At 42.4% G+C, this 19,135-nt stretch overlaps 1 protein-coding gene across 1 annotated transcript in view; it reads right to left on the reverse strand.

Annotated features, from left to right (window-relative positions):
- LOC132228726 (cytochrome P450 4V2-like) overlaps positions 1-19,135 on the reverse strand; it is a 234,889-nt gene that overhangs the window by 33,687 nt on the left and 182,067 nt on the right. The window lies entirely within an intron of this gene.

A 19,135-nucleotide genomic window follows, 5' to 3' on the forward strand; every position in this document is an offset into this window, starting at 1 on the left:
GGTTCGGTTTGGGGTGAGTTTTTCCCTGGCTGGGCCCCTGGCCTCATGATGCTCCCTTGCGCAACCAGGAATGTCCTCTCTCCTGGGACTGGCTGCGCGCGGGAGGTGGGTGCATCCTGGCTGTGCATCAGGGACATTCAGGGCAGCTCCCTACTCTGACCTGGGACTCCAACCTGAGGGAGCAGGTAAAGTTCGTCACCAGGTCACGGGAGAGCTGAATCATGTTCCTGTGATCCCAATGGTTTCCAAATTATCCTCGGGACCAAGAGAACATGGGGGCGGGTGGAGAGGATGAAGGGCAAGGCCTCTGGAAGTGGGAGAGATAAGAGATGCTGGCAGAGCAGGGATTGGATAAAGGAACAGTAATTATGAAGCAACTCTCAAAAGACAAACCACTGAGCCTATGGAAGGAAGGAAGGGAAAGGGAATGATGGTGAGAAAGAAACCCCAATTCTGCCCATGGCTGTGTTCACTGACTAGGAATTTTCCTTCTTCAGGTAGCGGGACCCCAGTCCTGACTCTGGTTCTCTTTTCTACAGGTGATCCTTCCCACAGAGGCGCTGGGCTAGGAGCGTCCCTCTCTAGTAGCAGGTCCATAGTGATCGGAAAGGCGCCAAGGAAGATGACCTACATTGAGAAATGCCCTGGGTCCTACTTTGCTCAATTCCCTCCGTTTTACTGGCAGCTCTGGTACAGGTTGCAGGGCGTTTCCTGTGCAGGGAGAAACATGCTTAAGGCTTTTCAAGTCATCTATCTGTCCTGACATGGAAAAAGGATCAGGAAATAGTAAGTGAAAGATAACCTTTTAAAGTTGCAGAACAGAGTACATAATATAATGCCATCTTTAGGGAGAAAAATGCTTTAGTTCTCTGCATCTGTGTGGGAGGAAAAACACTGGTCAACCTTATGGGATGTCCACAGAGAAGAAGAATTTACATTCTTTATTTTATTCACTTTGATATTGTTTCATCTGTTTAACACTTTAAAATATTATTTTCTCTAAGGATCTCATCTCTCTAAAAGTCTATCACAGCTATGGAACTATGGGATTTCTCTCTATCTGACTCTCTGCTCATCTCAGTGGACAAAACAAGGAATATATAATCACTACCCTCAAGAAATGGAGAAGGGGGAAGGGGGAGTACTTCAGGCAGCCAACATGAGCAGGAAGTGCTCCAAAGCAGAGAAGGGTATGATGGGTTCAAGAAAGTGTGTAGGGGACCCCTGCTTGGAGCACAGGGTGGCTCAGGGTGACCAGGACAAGAAAATGTTCACAAGTAGCATGGCGCCATCTTGAATGATCTTGACTCCCAGTCTAAGAAAATGTATCTTTATTTTGAAGGTAATTCATGGATGACAAAGAGAGCACCGAAGATTTTATGAATCAGGTTAGTGGGGCTCCACCCTGAGAGGCTGGTCAGCTATAAGAGCCCAGAACCAATCCGATAATTAGCAGTTTAAACACTGAAAGTGTATATTCTAGAAATGATTCTACTTGCATTGAGAGTAACCTAATGTACTGAGGATTTAACTATTCTATGAATTAAAAGCAAGATCCTTATGAAAGAAACACTCTTTAGGACACAGTTTTGCAATCCTGACTGGTACTCTATGAAAATAGTTCAATGTTCTGACTTCATACCCCTCTACGGCTACCAGATTAGTTGCTAAGGAAGAGGAACAATGAAAATATGAGAAACATGGAAGGTTCTGGTGTCCTTGCATCATGACAAAGTTAGCCCAGCTTCCCTGCTCTGACCCTGAGACTTCTGCCTCTAGTTTCCCTCGCTGCTCACAGATGTTTCCTTCGTTTTGGCTCTTCACTGTGTGCTGGTGTGTTGCACGCCGACAACTGTGTGCTCTTTCCTCTTCCAACATCCAAGGCCTTGGCTAGTCTTATCAGCCTCGCATCTCATCTCCCTTAACCACATGAGTGTTCTTTCCCCCAGTTAGTGCTGAGTGGGGTGGCCGCTATCTGCTGTGCTTGTGTCCTGGGGCCCTCACCTGACACCTAGTGTGATAGGAAGCAGATTATTCCTCACTGTGGGAAAATGCCGAAGTCCATTCATTGTCTTCACTAGCTGAGTTTAGACAGAGACCCCCCAAAAGCTAGTAGCCCTTGAAAGTCCTAGTAAAGGTCAGGGCATGAAAGTCCTAGCAAAGGTCAGGGCTGTGCACCACCCAGTTAATCTAGGAACCACTCAGTTAATTTAGGTAATAATAGTTGAAGCATCCCCACCTTAGTTCCCTTAATTCCTTAGATACTTATGTAGATCCTTGTTGATTATTGTTAATCAGATACACTCGGAAATCTATTGATGAGCTAATCAGTTACTCTGCCTACTCTGCCTACACTCGGAAATCTATTGATGAGCTAATCAGTTACTCTGCCTACACTCTGAAATCTATTGATGAGTTAATCAGATACTTTTGTCTATTCCTGGAAATTGTTTGCTGATCTGTGTGTCATTGAAACTTCCTTACCCTAAGGGCTACTCCTGATCAATAAAAGATTGGAGCAGCCTGAGCATGGGTGGAAGTCCCTCTCCTTGAGTTGGGCTTGCCCGCCTGGACCTCCAATATTGCAAAATTATCTCGTGTCTTTTTCTCTCATTTGTTGTGCGGCTCCTCTTTCAGGTACCGAACCCTACTCCACGCGGGTCGTGGAAGGAAACACTCGACATCTGGCGCCCGACGGGTAATCTGGAAGTGCAGGCCTCGCTGGAGCGAGAAAAGGAAGTTTTCACCGAAAAGGTGTGGAAAACTCACCGAAAAAAGGTGAGGGGGATTCCACCGCACGCAATGCCCAGGATCAACTACAGAAGCCCGGGTCTGTAAGTACACTGGGAACGTTTTCTTAACCAGGCTAACAAACAGGGCAGGATTTGGCTTTAAAAAAGTAGATTCGGCTTTAAAAAGGTATATTTGGCTTTTAAAAACTAAGAAACTGTATTATGTGCTTTTGATTTGCATGTTTAAAAGTGTTAAAATTTTAGAAGGTAATCTTTTACAGTTTTTGCATGTTATTATAGAACATAACCTTTGCTTTTCTTGAAGAAGGTACATTAGATCTTAAAAGGTTGCCAAAAAAGTTAGTTAGAACTTGAAAAAAGGTTAGCAGCAAGAAAAACCTCATCTCAAAAAACTTTTTCCATGGGGAACATAATATAGCATTTGCTAAAGCCTTTTCCAGAGGCTGAGGATGAATCTCCTCAACTGGTTCCCTCCGCTCCTCCTAGTGAGGAGTGGGAAGACACGTTAGAGGAATGGCCTTCACGGTCCTCTCCACCTCCGCATGCACGTCCTAATTCTGATATGCTTAATTCTCTGTTATTTGAATCACCTGTGCAAAAATCCATCAGAGAAGGATTGAGGGAAATACCGGCGGCAGAAAGGCTTGCTTTCCCTACCATAGAGGTACCTGATCCACAGCTACCAAATCAGATAATCAGACAGCACGTAAAAATTGACTTTAAAATGATAAAGGCCTTACGTGAAAGTGTAGTCCAAAATGGTCCAACAGCTCCTTTTACAGGAGAAATTATGCATAGTATTTCTGAAGCTTTCCTAATCCCTCATGATTGGTATTCTCTAGCACGTGCAACTCTGGATGGAGGAGATTATTTACTATGGAAAGGAGAATTCTTGGAGAGATGCCAGGAGCAAGCCCAAATAAACCGCGGGCTGAATGCTCAAATCACTTATGAAATGCTAGCAGGACTGGGACAATACAACGATGTGCGAACCCAGTTAGATTATGTGCAACTGGCATATGAGCAAATTAGAGCTTGTGGAAGGAAAGCGTGGTGGACTTTACCAGCAAAAGGGGACTCTGAGGGAGCTTTTAGTAAATGTTTACAGGGGCCTTTAGAATCATTTTCTGATTTTGTGGCTCGTCTCACTCGAGCAGTGAGACGACAGATTCAACATGAGGCAGCAGGAGACATTTTAATTCAACAATTAGCCTATGAAAATGCCAATGATGATTGTAAGAAATGCCTGATGCCTCTGAGAAAAGGTAGTACCATTACAGGAATGATTCGAGCATGTCAGAGTGTGGGGTCAGGCACTTTTCAAGTGAATTTACTCACTGCCGCTGCTACTGTAAATAAAAGGTGTCATAACTGTGGAAACTTAGGACATTTTAGAAAAGAATGTAGACAACCAAGAAGGACACAAGGAGGCGCTCCAGGAAAGGCGCTAACGTTTCGCCTCGTGAGCCGATCAAAACAGATCCAACCTCTCTGTGTCCTTTATGCCAGAAGGGCTACCATTGGGCCGGCCATTGTAAATCCAGATTCCACAAAAATGGGCAGCCATTAAATCAAGACACAGGGTATGGCCAACCGCAGGGAAACGGCCAACGGGGCAACCCCCAGCCCCGTCAATAAAAGGGGAGATCTGCCCTGCAAAGCCCACAGTGGAATCTCTGATTTGGGCCACTCCAGGAAGTGCAAGCCTAGATCTTAACAGTACTATAGCGGTCACTTTGACCCCTGATATGGCTCGGCAAGCTGTTCCTACAGGAATCTGGGGACCTGTGCCATCAGGAACTTTAGGATTAATTTTAGGGAGAAGTGGAAACACTCTGGAAGGATTAACTGTTTTGCCTGGAGTCATAGATTCAAATTATGAGGGAGAGATTAAAGTTATATTGGAATGCAATCATATTATGCAAATTACTCCAGGACAAAGAATTGCTCAAATACTACTTCTACCTTATGTAGATCCTTGTTGATTATTGTTAATCAGATACACTCGGAAATCTATTGATGAGCTAATCAGTTACTCTGCCTACTCTGCCTACACTCGGAAATCTATTGATGAGCTAATCAGTTACTCTGCCTACACTAGGAAATCTATTGATGAGTTAATCAGATACTTTTGTCTATTCCTGGAAATTGTTTGCTGATCTGTGTGTCATTGAAACTTCCTTACCCTAAGGGCTACTCCTGATCAATAAAAGATTGGAGCAGCCTGAGCATGGGTGGAAGTCCCTCTCCTTGAGTTGGGCTTGCCCGCCTGGACCTCCAATATTGCAAAATTATCTCGTGTCTTTTTCTCTCATTTGTTGTGCGGCTCCTCTTTCAGGTACAGAACCCTACTCCACGCGGGTCGTGGAAGGAAACACTCGACAGGAAAAGAACATCCTTTCTCTTACATCTCAGTGCTTAGATCCTTGAAGTAGAAAAGTGTCCAAGACATGCTTGTTTGTGGGGGTTGGATTGAGAAAAGGGATCCTGGCAGAATGTAGATGTCATAGGTAGAAGGTTGGTTAGGTCTCTACAAGGAAATACAAAACATGGCATTACCAATGGAAATTAACTGTGGCTCAGAATCCTGTTTGGTAACTAGCCACACGACTAAAGTATATACTCATGAATGTCAGTTAATTTATCCATTTCCTTTCCCTGCCCCAAATCAGAAAATGTATCTCCTGAACATTAATGGATAAACCTGTCAATATCTTATTTTGTAATCTCGCTGAGAACTGACCCCACACTTTTGTGGATCATCACACTCACACACTCTATCTTTCACAAAAAAAGTCCTCAGATTTAGCAAAACAAAATGTACTCCCCTTAATAAGAAGCTCTTACCTCTCATATCTGCCTTGGGGTTTGTATGGAATAGATCTGATTATAGTTTGGGTTCTGAAACATTGTAGTTGTTAAATCTCTTGGTCCACTTAGATGGGGTTTAGCCACATACACTGTATGTGGATGTTACTAGTTCAGCTTTCAGGGCCCCACCTTATTCACAAGTTCTTGGGTGAGGCACCCGCTGTGTCATTTTTAGTGGCATAGTTTGAACCTGGCCTTGAAGAGGGGTGGGGAGGAGTGGGCACTGCTGTTTCAAGTCTCCTCACTGGAATACAGGTGTTTGGGGTTTGTTTGTTTGTTTACCAGCCTTCCCTGCTGCCAGAGAGCTGGCCGCCCCCGGCCCTGGCACAGTTGGTTTTGTCAGACTAAATAAGTTCCAGCTCTTTTGGAAGCAGGGTCATCTCCCTCTATTCAAATTTCTCACCCTCAGCCCAGAGCCTGGCCAGTCAGGTGAAGCTCAAAGGGTGATGGAGAAATTGGACAGTGTTCCTTTAAGGCAGGTATCCAGGAGGGGAGCCTGGGTACGGCTAGAGGCAAGGACCAAAAAGTGGTTTAGCATGTAGATGTGAGAAGTCTGCCAGAAGGCTGATGGACTCTGATATTGAGCAAAAGCTGAGAATCAGCATATTATTACCTGCTGTTGGCTGAATGGCTGAAGGCAATCCCATAAAGCTAATAATCCTTTCTTGTTTACCAAACCTTACCATTGATATCTGTTTGCTTTGCTAAAGGGCAAATGTATATTCTAGTAAATAAAAAGCAATGGGTCCGGACATTCAGAGAGCCATTCCCTAGAGAAAGGTCTCCTCCTGGTTCCCATGTCTTCTAAATTTATATTTCTTGCCTAGTGTATCCATTTATGTCGAAGCCCCTTCTCCAGATCCTGAATCCTTGGTTGCAGCAGGTACCTATTGTGGACATAGCTCTGAGCTGTAGGAGCTACAGTCAGGGCTCAATTAGCAGGGAGCCAGGCAGGGTTTTGTTTAGCTTATCAACCGCCCACGCATCCTGGAGGCCCATGGGGGAAACCCTGGCACCAGCACCGGAGGCCCCATCCGCACCCCCAGCCGCGGTGGCGCTGGCAGCTGTGCACCTGGGCGCTCAGGGTCTCAGGGCACCAGGACAGAGAGGGACAGAGGGCGCCGCTGTCCCTACAGCCTCAGCCCCGAGAGCCATCCAGGCGTCGGAAAGGTGGTCTCCAGGGCTTTCAGGCTGAGCGCCTGGAGATGGTCCTCTGTGTGGGAGTGTACTAGAGGCCCCCTGGGGGGACCCGGGCAGATGGGAACCCCAGGATTCCTGCCCTGCCCAGGGCCACCTCCTCTGGATCCTTGCGAGCAGGGGTGGATGGAGGCCGGATGCGTGTGAGTAGCAGCAGGGCCGGCCGTCTCTCCATGAGACCCCTACCCCTGCGTCTGCAGCAGCCCCCTTGCTGGGCGTGCTTAGAGCCCTGTGCTATTTGCAAGGACTCCCACCAACTCCCCTGGGCAGCCTCCTTGCCCATTTCCTGGGTCCTGATTGTGTGCCTTTCTGTTCTTTTTAAGGCCCTGAGTCAGGCTTTTGCTCCACTCTCTCTGAGATAACCCACAGCTGTTCACCAGCCTGGCGGGAGTGGAGCTGAAGCGGGGCTTGAAGGGAAAGGGGAGAATTTGGTTCACTTCTCAGCCTTGACGGGTTGTCTGACAGCCTGCTTTTCTTCAGGACTCTGAAGGGAGCTCAGGCCCCTGACTGTAATGCAGAATATGGCAGACGTGCAGGGCAGCTACAATTTTAAGAAATGATGCCTCCCTACTTTTCAAGGACCAGCCCCAATTCTTATCCAAGTGGGAGGGGTTTTCTCCCTGCGACATCCGGTTAATTTACATAAGTATACCATCATCTGACACCAGGCCACTGGCAATGCCCAGGACACCTCTGATGTCTACCTTAGAGCTCCTGAGGCTTTCAAAGTGCCCTCAGGTGCCCCAGAAACGCTGACAACCCTTTCACTGGGAACTGAAGGACATTTCCCTCAACACACACACACACACACACACACACACACACAAACACATACACACAAACACACACATTATTTCATCATGAGCAGTAATGAAAACATTCTTCTTATAAAGTGCATTTTAGAGTTCAGGTGAATTTTATTTTTTAATGAGCAGCTAAGTGGGTGCAAAAATATTCAGTATCTGAATCCTACAAGAGAAGAAATGGTGAAAGGCAGACCACCAGGGCCCATTCCTGAATGGAGATTTCTGACGTATAATCTGGTGAAGGAAGAAGAGTCAGACCTGCTAGCAAAGAACCCTCCCTCACCCCAACCCCCACCATCCCTGACTCCTCCCACACACATCCACGCCCACCTCCACCAAAAATAAATTAACTGGTGAACTTTTGCATTAAGACTGATTCTAACCCATTCACAATTTAAATAATTACATTTTTATAAAACTGCATGACATTCACCTCAGTTCTAAAATAAGCAGTTAAATACATTTTTTCTTTTCATTTAAAATATTGCAGAATGAAATACATGAATCGACTGAATTTTTTTCTTAAGGAAAATCAATTGCATTTGGATAAGTGGCTAGGATACATATGGGTGAGGAATTAGATTTTTGTTATTGGCTACTAGTCCTTAACATTTATGCAATTAAAGATTTATGAGCAAACAGATCTACTCACTGATCTTGTGCCAGAAGCTAAGACCAACAAGTACCATATGAATGTGATATTCAGCAGGGATGAAAATCAGCATAATATTGCCCTACTGTTGGCCAATTCCCTAACCTGATAATCCTTTTACTGTGTACCAAACTTCACCTTTGATATGCCTGTTTGCATTTCTAAAGGGCAAATGTGTATTCAAGTGAATAAAAGCAATGGTGATCCAGAAGTCAAAGAGCCTCTCCACCAGAGAAAGGTTTCCACCTGGCCCCCCAATGCCTTCTAAATTCATATTTCTTCTCTAGTGTATTCATTTGTGTGCAGTCCTTTCTTCAGATCCTGAACCCTCACCTCAAATGGATGCAGCATTCACAATCTTAAACTCTAGTCTTAGTGCTTTTTACAAAGAGGTCCTGAAACACATCAGTGTGACCAGTGAGAGAACTGGGGTCAGTGTCCATAGTTGGGCATTTCAATCCCTGTTTGTATTATCTACACACTTTTAATAGATACTTTTAAATACCACTGTATTTGGCATTATGGATAGAAATCACTACTTTGCATTAGCAAATGTATTAATTTTACTAAAAATGTAGACAATGAATGGCAGGTAATTGCTGTGAGAAGTAATATACCCAGATATGTACATTCAAGAATTTTTCTGGTAATGAACTTGTACTCTCTGTAGGACATTAACCAGCCCCCTGAATACATCAGGTTGTTGTTGTTGTTTTTATTTACATGCACAGATAGCCATATTCCCTTTCTTTCATACCTCATTCCTTTTTTAATTAGAAAGTATACAAACGGGGAATACTTTTGCATCCTGAAGTATATTTTTCCCTCTTGGATTTCTGGGGTGGCTATTTATAACATTGAATAAACAAATATCATTCAACAATGGATTTAAATTATACTACTGACACCTTGACTGCCAGTTTGCAGATAGTTGCAACTAATTATTAGCTTGCTTAATGTTGAAATGGTATATTTAGTTTTCTAAAGCCCAGAGACCTGGAGAGGGGAGGTGGTCAAAGTATAAGTAGGTGCGTGACACCTCCAATTATGTTCTTCTGTCTCAAGATTGCTTTGACTATTGTGGACTTTTTGTAGTTCCACATAAATTTTGGGGTATGGATGAACCTGGAGAGTTTTACGCTAAGTGAAATAAGTCAGATAGACACAGGCAAATACCATATGGTCTTACTTATATGTGACATTTAAAAACAAACAAACAACAAAAACAACAACAAAAAACCCCACAAAAACAGACTCGTAGAAACAGAGAACAAAACAACGGTTACCAGCCCTAACCAGCTTGACTCAGTGGATAGAGCATCAGCCTGCAGACTGAAGGGTCCCGGGTTCGATTCTGGTGAGGAGCATGTACCTTGGTTGCAGGCACATCTCCACTGCAGGGTGTGCAGGAGGTGGCTGACTGATGTTTCTCTCTTGTTGATGTTTCTAACTCTCTATCCCTCTCCCTTCCTCTCTGTAAAACCAAAACCAAACATGACCCATATATATGCTGTCTACAGGAGACCCACCTCCGAACAAGGGACTCACACAGACCGAAAGTGAAGGGTTGGAAAATTATCTATTAGGCAAATGGAAATAAATAAAAAGCTGGGGTAGCCATACTTATATCTGTCAAAATAGACCTCAAAGTGAAGAGACAAGAAATGACACTTCATAATACTAAAGGGAATGGTATAAGAAGAAGATACAACTCTGGTCAACATTTATGCACCCAATGCAGGGGCACCCAAATACATAAAAAACTTCTGGAACATATCAGGGGTGAGATTGTCAGCAACACTATCATAGTTGGAGACTTAAATACCCCATTAACATCACTGCATAAATCCTCTAGACAAAAAATTAGCAAAGAAATTTCAATTCTAAATGACTCACTATATCAAATGTACTTAATTGACATATTTAGAACATTCCACCCCAAAACTACAGAATATATATTCTTCTCAAGCGCATATGGGACATTCTCAAAGATAGACCACATATTGGGACATAGGCAAAGCCTCTCCAAATCAAGAGAACTGAAATCATATAAAGCATCTTTTCAGATCACAATGGCATAAAATTAAAAATTAACTACAGTAAAAACAATCACAAAAATGTAAACACTTGGAGGCTGAATAGCATACTATTAAACAATGAGTGGGTTACCAAAGAGATCAAAGAAGAAATAAAATACATGCTGGAAACAAACAACAATGAAAACACAACATTCCAAAATCTTTGGGACATAATGAAAGCAGTACTGAGAGGGGAGTTCATAGCATTAGAGGCCTACCTCAAAATACAAGAAAAATTGATAATAAACCATCTAACTCTGCAATTTGAAGAATTAGAAAGAGAGCAACAAGAAAAGTCCAGAGTAAGCAGAAGGGAGGAAATAACAAAGATCAGAGCAGAAATAAATAACATAGAGATAAAAAAAATACAAAAGATCAATGAAATCAAGAGCTGGTTCTTTGAAAGGATAAACAAGATTGATGAACTTCTAGCCAGTTCACCAAGAAGCAGAGAGAAGACCCAAACAAACAAAATCAGAAATGAAAGAGGTGAAATAACAACAGACCCCACAGAAATACGAAGAATCATTAAAAAAAAAAAAATACTATGAGCAGCTCTACCATAATAAACTGGTCAACCTAGAAGAAATGGACATATTCCTAAAAAATATGAGCTTCTAAAATTCAGCCAGGAGGAATCAAAATTTCTGAATAGGCCGATAACTATGGAGGAAATTGAAGCAGTAATCAAAAATCTTCCAACAAACAAAAGCCCTGGACAAGATGGCTTCACAGGGGAGTTTTATAAAACATTCAAAAAAGAAATAAAACATATCTTCCTCAGACTATTCCAAAAAATTCAAGAGGAAGGAACACTTCTGAGCCCTTTGTATGAAGCCAGCATTATCCCAAAATCAGATAAAGACAATACAAAGAAAGAGAATTACAGGCCAATATCCCTCATGAACATAGATGCCAAAATCTTCAACAAAATTCTAGCAAATCAAACCCAGCAATACATTAGAAAGATCATACACCATGACCAAGTGGAATTTATTCCGGGGATGCAAGGATGGTACAATATCTGCAAATCAATAAATGTGATACACCATATAAACAAACTGAGAGATAAAAACCATATAATCATATCCATTGATGCAGAAAAAGCATTTGACAAAATCCAACACCCTTTCTTGATAAAAACCCGCAGCAAGGTGGGAATAGAAGGATCATACCTCAACATAATAAAAGCCATATATGACAAACTCGCAGCCGACATCATACTCAATGGGCAAAAACTAAAACCATTTCCACTAAGAACAGGAACAAGACAGAGATGCCCACTCTCACCACTCCTGTTCAACATAGTACTGAAGTACTAGTCATTGCAATCAGACAAGAAGAAGATATAAAAGGCATCCAAATTGGAAAAAAAAGAAGTAAAACTGTCCTTATTCACAAATGACATGATATTATACATAAAAAACCCCCAAAGACTCCATAAAAAAATCTATACTTAATAAATGAATTCGGCAATGTAGCAGAATACAAAATTAATACCCAGAAGTCTGTGGGCTTTCTATATACCAATAATGAACTCAAAGAAAGAGAAATTTAAAAAGCAATCCCATTTATCATTGCAAGAAAAAAAAAATAAGTTACCTAGGAATAATATTAACCAAGGATATAAAGGACCTGTATTCAGAAAATTTCAGAACGCTGAAAAAATAGATAGAGGAAGACACGAACAAATGGAAGGATATACCATGTTCATGGATTAGTAGAATCAACATCAATAACATCATTAAAATGTCCATACTACCCAAAGCAATCTATAAAATCAATGCAATACCCATTAAAATACCAACAGCAAACTTCAAAGACCTAGAACAAATTCTCCAAAAATTCACCTGGAATAAAAAAAAAGACCCCAAATAGCTGCAGCAATCTTGAGAAAGAACAATGTTGGAGGGATCACAATACCAGATATCAAGCTATACTACAAAGCCACTGTTCTTAAAACTGCCTGGTACTGGCACAAGAACAGACATATAGACCAGTGGAACAGAAGAGAGAACCCAGAAATTGACACAAGCCATTATGCACAATTAATATTTGACAAAGGAGGCAAGATCATACAATAGAGTCAAGACAGTTTCTTCAATAAATGGTGCTGGGAAACCTGGACAGATACTTGCAAAAAAATGAAACCAGACCACCAACTTACACCATACACAAAAATAAACTCAAAATGGATAAAAGACTTAAATGTAAGATGGAAAACCATAAAAATCTTAGAAGAAGCCATGGGCAGAGAAGTAGCAGACACTTGTCGTAGCAATATATTTAAGGGTACAGCTTCTAGGGCAATGGAACTCAGGAGAAAAATGAACAAATGTGACTACATCAAAATAAAAAGCTTCTGCACAGCAAAAGAAACCATCAACAAAACAACAAGAAAGCCCACTGCATAGGAGAACATATTTGCCAATGTTATCTCCTATAAGGGTTTAATCTCCAATATTTACAAGGAACTCATACAAGTTAACAAAAGGAAAATAAACAACCCAATCAAAAAATGGGCAAATGACCTAAATAGGCACTTTTCAAAAGAGAACATTCGGAAAGCCAAGAGACCTATGAAAACATGCTCAAAGTCACTACTCATCCGAGAGATGCAAATCAAAACAACAATGAGGTACCATCTCACACCGGTCAGACTGGCTATCATCAACAAAAGACAAGTGCTGGAGAGGATGTGGAGAAAAAGGAACCCTCCTGCACTGCTGGTGGGAATGCAGACTGGTGCAGCCACTGTGGAGAACATTATGGAGTTTCCTCAAAATATTAAAAATGGAACTGCCATTTGACCCAGTGATCCCACTTCTGGGAATATATCCCAAGAAAATAGAAACACCAATCAGAAAGGATATGTGCACCCCTATGTTCATAGCAGCACAATTTACAGTAGCTAAGATTTGGAAATAGCCTAAATGCCCATCAGCAGATGAATGGATTAGAAAACTGTGGTATATCTACACAATGGAATATTATGCTGTTATAAAAAAAAAAAGGGATTCTTACCATTTGCAACAGCATGGATGGAACTGGAGAACATTATGCTAAGTGAAATAAGCCAGTGAGTGAAAGAAAAATACCACATAATCTCACTCATTCATGGATTATAAAGACTATTATAAACTGATGAACAAAAATAGATACAGAGGCAGAGAAGCATCGGACCGACTGTCAAATGACAGCAGGAAGGGGGGAGAGTTGGGGGGCAGAGGGAGGTAAGAGATCAACCGAAGGACTTGTACGCATGCATATAAGCATAACCAATGGACACAAGACACTGGGAAGGGGGTGAGGGCATGTGCCGGTGGGTAGGGAAGGCTAGGGGAAGATCAATTGGGGGGAAAAAGAGGAGACATATGTACTACTATTTTTAATACTTTAAACAATAAAAAGAGGAAAAAAAATAGTTGGGAAAAAATAAAATGCAAAAAAAAAAATCTCTATCATGGCTGGTGCATAAGCCTAACAATAAATAACAACTGCTATTAGTTATAATTCTCATTATTTAAAATATATTTTTATTTATCACCCACAATCAGCATCCTTTTTACAAAGTATAGTTTATTGCTAGAACCTACAGGAAAGGTAAAATAATTGTTTTCCAAACATTAATTGTCAACCTGTATTTATAAAATATTTATTCCATCTAAAACCTAGAGGGAGCTGGACTTTTTGAGTAATCTGGAGAAACAGTTGGAAATGAATCTTATCAGCAAACAACAAGGAAAATAAGATGAGTGAACCAGGAGAGCTTCAGACAAATTGCCATGAGCACCTAGTTCAGAGAGAAGGAGTCCATAGGTTAGGGAAGAAGGGGGGTAAGGATGAGTTGTAAAGAATGTGTCGATGGGCGTAAATAGGTACTTGGGGTTTGGGAGGACATTCGAGGAGACCAAAGCTCTGTGAGCAAATGCATGTAGTTACAATACGATGTGTCATATAAGGAATTCAGTTAGGAGCATAGTGCAGGAAAAGGAAGGAAGAAGAAAACAGGGAAAGCCTGGGGTTCCAGACACTGTTTATCAGTGACAGTAGCTGACCTTGCTCAACGTTAAGTTCTATTTTTTAGAATTTGTTGTCTGAACTAGCTAGCTAAAAGTATAAGACATTTTGAGTTGAGCGTCTTGTGTGTGTTTCTCTACTCCCATTCCAAATACACTCTTAATCCATACACTTGTTCCTGTTGGAAACCTGTTTTTGTTTCAGGCTGACCATGAAGCAGGATGCAATCCTATTTTCACCAGAAAGCATTAGTGAATTACTCTTGCATTAAAAGAATTAGGGGGGAAATATATATTTTATTAAAGATTTTCTTGGGAGATGGATCACGATTTATATCACACAATCTACAATATTTCACTACAAAACTTTCATTAGTTTTATTTTCAGCAATAACAGACTAGATAGTTTGAGACCAACCACCACCTGAGTGTTAACTACAAAAGCTAGACAATGAACGGAACCCCCCTTCCCCACCCACACCCCCCCACACACAAGAAGTTAGGATGAGATGGAAAGAGACCAGTCTAAGAGAGACCTAACCCCAGATAGAAATCGTCTTAATTTTTTATTGGATTAGGGTGATTTGGATGGCTAGAGCTCCCAATCCAGTCTGCTGTAGAGGCAAATTTAATCTCCTCTGAATGTAAACTGTAAGCAACAAATTTATACTGTTTATCAATGACACAGTTTAAATGTAAGAGTACAGAAAGGTTGGATATAAATGTATGGATGAAGTGCAAATCCTAATGAAAAGAAAGCTAGCGTAGCTTTTATAATATCAGACCTAGCAGACTTTAACCCATAAAATAAAATTGACACATTATACTGATCTATCAATTATTACAAGGTCTTTGTTTTATGCTCTACTAATTAAAAGAATAAATAAAATCAAATATTGAAAAACATTTTTTGGGGGAAAATTTGACTGTTTTGATGTTGCAGTTTGGGAAACTGAACTCTTTAAGAATAAAGGGGCTGTTTTTACTTTGAAAGCCTGATAAATTCTTTATCAAAATATTTATAAAACAGTTTTGGGATTGTTTGTGGGCTTTTATTTAATTACTATAGGCCTGGTGCACAAAATTTGTGCACAGGAGAAGGGGGTCCCTCAGCCTGGCCTGCACCCTCTCGCAATCTAGGACCATTGACTCCTAACCGCTCACCTGCTTGCCTACCTGATCACCCCTAACCATTAGCCTGCTTGCCTGATTGCCCCTAACTGCCTCTGTCTTCCTGATCACCCCTAACCACTTTGTCTGCCTGACTTATCGCCCCTAACTGCCTCTGCCTTGGCCCCCACTGCTGTGGCTTCATCTGAAATGATGTCCAGAATGATGTATGGAAGGTCATTCGTCTGTCTGGTCTAATTAGCATGTTACGGTTTTATTATTATAGACTAGAGGCCTGGTGCATGAAAATTCATGCACTGGAGGGGGGTTCCTCAGCCTGGCCTGCCCCCTCTCAGAGTCCAGGAGGTCTCAGGGATGGGAGGCTACCCAGCAATCAGGGGAAGGCGACACCCCATCACACCTCTGCTGCTGCCACTGCCGGCACCGCAAGCCTCGCCGACCCTGGTTACCTGAGACTCGGGCCAGCCCTGGGTGGCTGGGGGCTGAGGGGACTGGAGGAGTCCAGAGACAGGAACACGGAGTGGCCGGGCCCACCTGAGCTGAGTAAACTTGGTGCCACCATCTTGTGGCTGTGGGTGCCGCCATCTTTGAGGACATGGCAGTCAATTAGCATATTCCCTCCTTATTAGCTGTGGGTGCCGGCATATTTGAGGTAGAGGCATTCAATTAGCATATTCTCTCCTTATTGGCTGTGGGTGCGGCCATCTTTGCGATAGCATGAGGGTCAATTAGCATATTCCCTCTTTGTTAGGTAGGACTAGAGGCCCGGTGCACAAAAATTTGTGCACTTGGGGGGAGGGGGTCCCTCAGCCCGGCCTGTGCCCTCTCGCAGTCTGGGACCCCTCGGGGGATGACCACCTGCTGGCTTAGGCCCTCTCCCTGGGGGGTTGCCCAGCAGCCCTAGGGGGATGTCCACTTGCCAGTGGGGAGCAGGCCTAAGCTGCAGTCGGACATCCTTAGTGCTGCTGAGGAGGCAGGATAGGTTCCCACCACCACCGCTGTACTGGCAGCCATCAGCCTGGCTTGTGGCTGAGCAGAGCTCCCCCTATGGGAGTGCACTGACCACCAGGGAGCAGCTCCTGCATTGCGTATCTGCCCCCTGGTGGTCAGTGGGTGTCATAGTGACAAGTCATTCCCAGTCATTCTGCTGTTAGGTTCAATTTTCATATTAACCTTTTATTATATGGGAGTGCCTGGCCAGCCAGGGTGAGGGGCTGATGGCTGTTTGCAGTCTGGCCATAGCCCCTTCAGGGTGGGTGTCCCCACTGGGGTGCCTGGGCAGCCTGGGTTGGGGGCTGAGGGCCATTTTCAGGCTGGCCACAGCCCCTTCAGGGTGTGGGGGTCCTGCTGGGGTGCCTGGCCAGTCTGGGTGAGGAGCTGAGGGCCGTTTTCAGGCTGGCTAAGCCCCCGAGCAGGGACCCTCACCCCATGAGGGTGTGCTCAGCCTGGGTGAGGGGCTGATTGCTATTTGCATGCTTGGCACAACCTTCAGCCACCCAAGCTCCCAGTGGAGGCTGGTTGGAAGCAAGTATCTGGGATTTATTTGTCTTCTATAATTGAAACTTTGTTGCCATGAGCAGAGGCCACAGCTGGCTCATGGCAGGCAGGATCTTGGCTTCCTCCATCGCCTGGGCAACCAAGCCTCCTGCTTGCTCCAGCTCTGTGGCTGCTGGTCGCCATCTTGGTTGGGTTAATTTGCATATAGTCATTCTGATTGGCTGGTGGGCATGGCTTATGGCTTAGCGAAGGTGTGTTCAATTAGCATCTTTGTCTTTTATTAGTGTAGATATATATTCTTTCACTTTCTACTGATAAATGTATCCTAAAGTAAATGCTTCAAAGTGAGGAAAAAATATTGAATGTTAACAAATGTTATTAAACCCATTTATCCAAGGTATAAGATTGTAACATAAAGTTTCTGTTTTTCTGGTTCAAAACAGTATACAGTGGGGCCTTGACTTACGAGTGTCCAGACTAACGAGTATTTTCGAGATACAAGCAGTCTCTCGGCTGATTTTTTGCTTTGAGTTGCGAGCTAAAATTCGGGTTACATACATGCCAGCTTCAGATACCCCACCGCTAGTTGGCACAGCGAACGTCACAGTGATTTGACATACGAGTAATTTGAGTTACGAGCTCCGTCAGGGAACGAATTAAACTCGTAAGTTAAGGCCCCACTGTACTACTGGCAACTTCTTATGATCTCACCTAATAATTATTGTCTCGGATATATTTCAGCACTCATTTTGAAGTTGTTACATTTCTAAATAATCAATATAGGTGCTTTGTTTTGAAAATTATACTAATTCTTTATCCTTCTACAATTTTATATAAGCTGTAGGTCTCATAGATTACTTAGGACTCTAAGTATTTTACTCTTCATATTAAAAATCTAATAATTTTTCCTTCTGCTATCTCTTTTTAGCTACAGCATTCCTCTAAATTGTAAAACAATTTTTTATTCTTTGGTAAATATAGTGAGCTATAGCTTCTTGGTATTTTCGGCAGGGGCTTTGCAGGGGGTGCCCTACATAGAATTATGGTGTAAGGTGTCACCAATGGCCTAAACTAGACTGTGGCTCTGCCAAACCATCAACTTCTCTGTGCCTCAGTTTACAAATCTGCAGAATGGAAATAACAGTCTTTCCCCCTTCAAAGAATTATTGTGAAGCTTGAATGCACTTACAGATATGTCAGTGTTTAAAACGACCTGGGATGTGGCAAGTATTAAAGAAATGTTATAGAACATATTTGATAAATCAACTATAGATGGTTATAGAACATCTTATGAAAAAGGACCTTGAGAACAGAAATCTGCAAATAAGATCTGAGATGAATCTTAAAAAGGGTAAGCTTTTGAAGTCAGACTGAACAGATGTATATAAAAGAGTTTGCCCTTGGTAACTTAATATTGCTCTCCTGGACAAAACTGTAGCCACCTTTCCAGCGGTTGTGAGTTGAGAAGTAAGGTATGTAGTTTCGGGACCCTGTTTGCCTGCGGGAGTGAGAGCATTCATCCACGGTGTGTGTTAGCATCTGGACGCTTTCTGCTGGCTGTGCATACTAGATATTGCTCGCTGCAAAAGTGATTTCCTATCTAAACAGGATTCTACATCTGCACTGAAATGAATCTTCACTACATCCTACATTTTGCAAATAGCAACAAAAGCACATTAAAATCCATCTGGCATGGTTTTCAGTGACAAAAGATGGGAAAGATTGACATCTAGTGGCGTTCCAGTAGTATCGCACAAAATGTTAATCCAGTCAAATATACTAATATACAGGTTGTCCCCAAAAATGTACACACACTTTAGCAGCTGGTTCTATTACATTTTGAAAATGAAATGTATCTTAACAAACACTGCTTTTATAATTATTCAAAGTGTGTGTGTACATTTTTTGGGACACCCTCTAGATGTGTTTTGCTTTACATAGGCTGTCTTCAAAAAAATTCGTATAAAGCAAGTTTATGCGATTATTTATAAGATATATTAGTAACTATTGAAATTTCTTTTTTTATTGCTTAAAGTATTACAAAGGGTATTACATATGTCTCCTTTCTTCCCCCACCCTTGACAATACCCTGGCCTCCACTACCCCCCAGTGTCTTATGTCCATTGGTTAT

This window comes from Myotis daubentonii, chromosome 2 (assembly GCF_963259705.1).
Source record: "Myotis daubentonii chromosome 2, mMyoDau2.1, whole genome shotgun sequence".
Lineage (NCBI taxonomy): Eukaryota > Metazoa > Chordata > Mammalia > Chiroptera > Vespertilionidae > Myotis > Myotis daubentonii.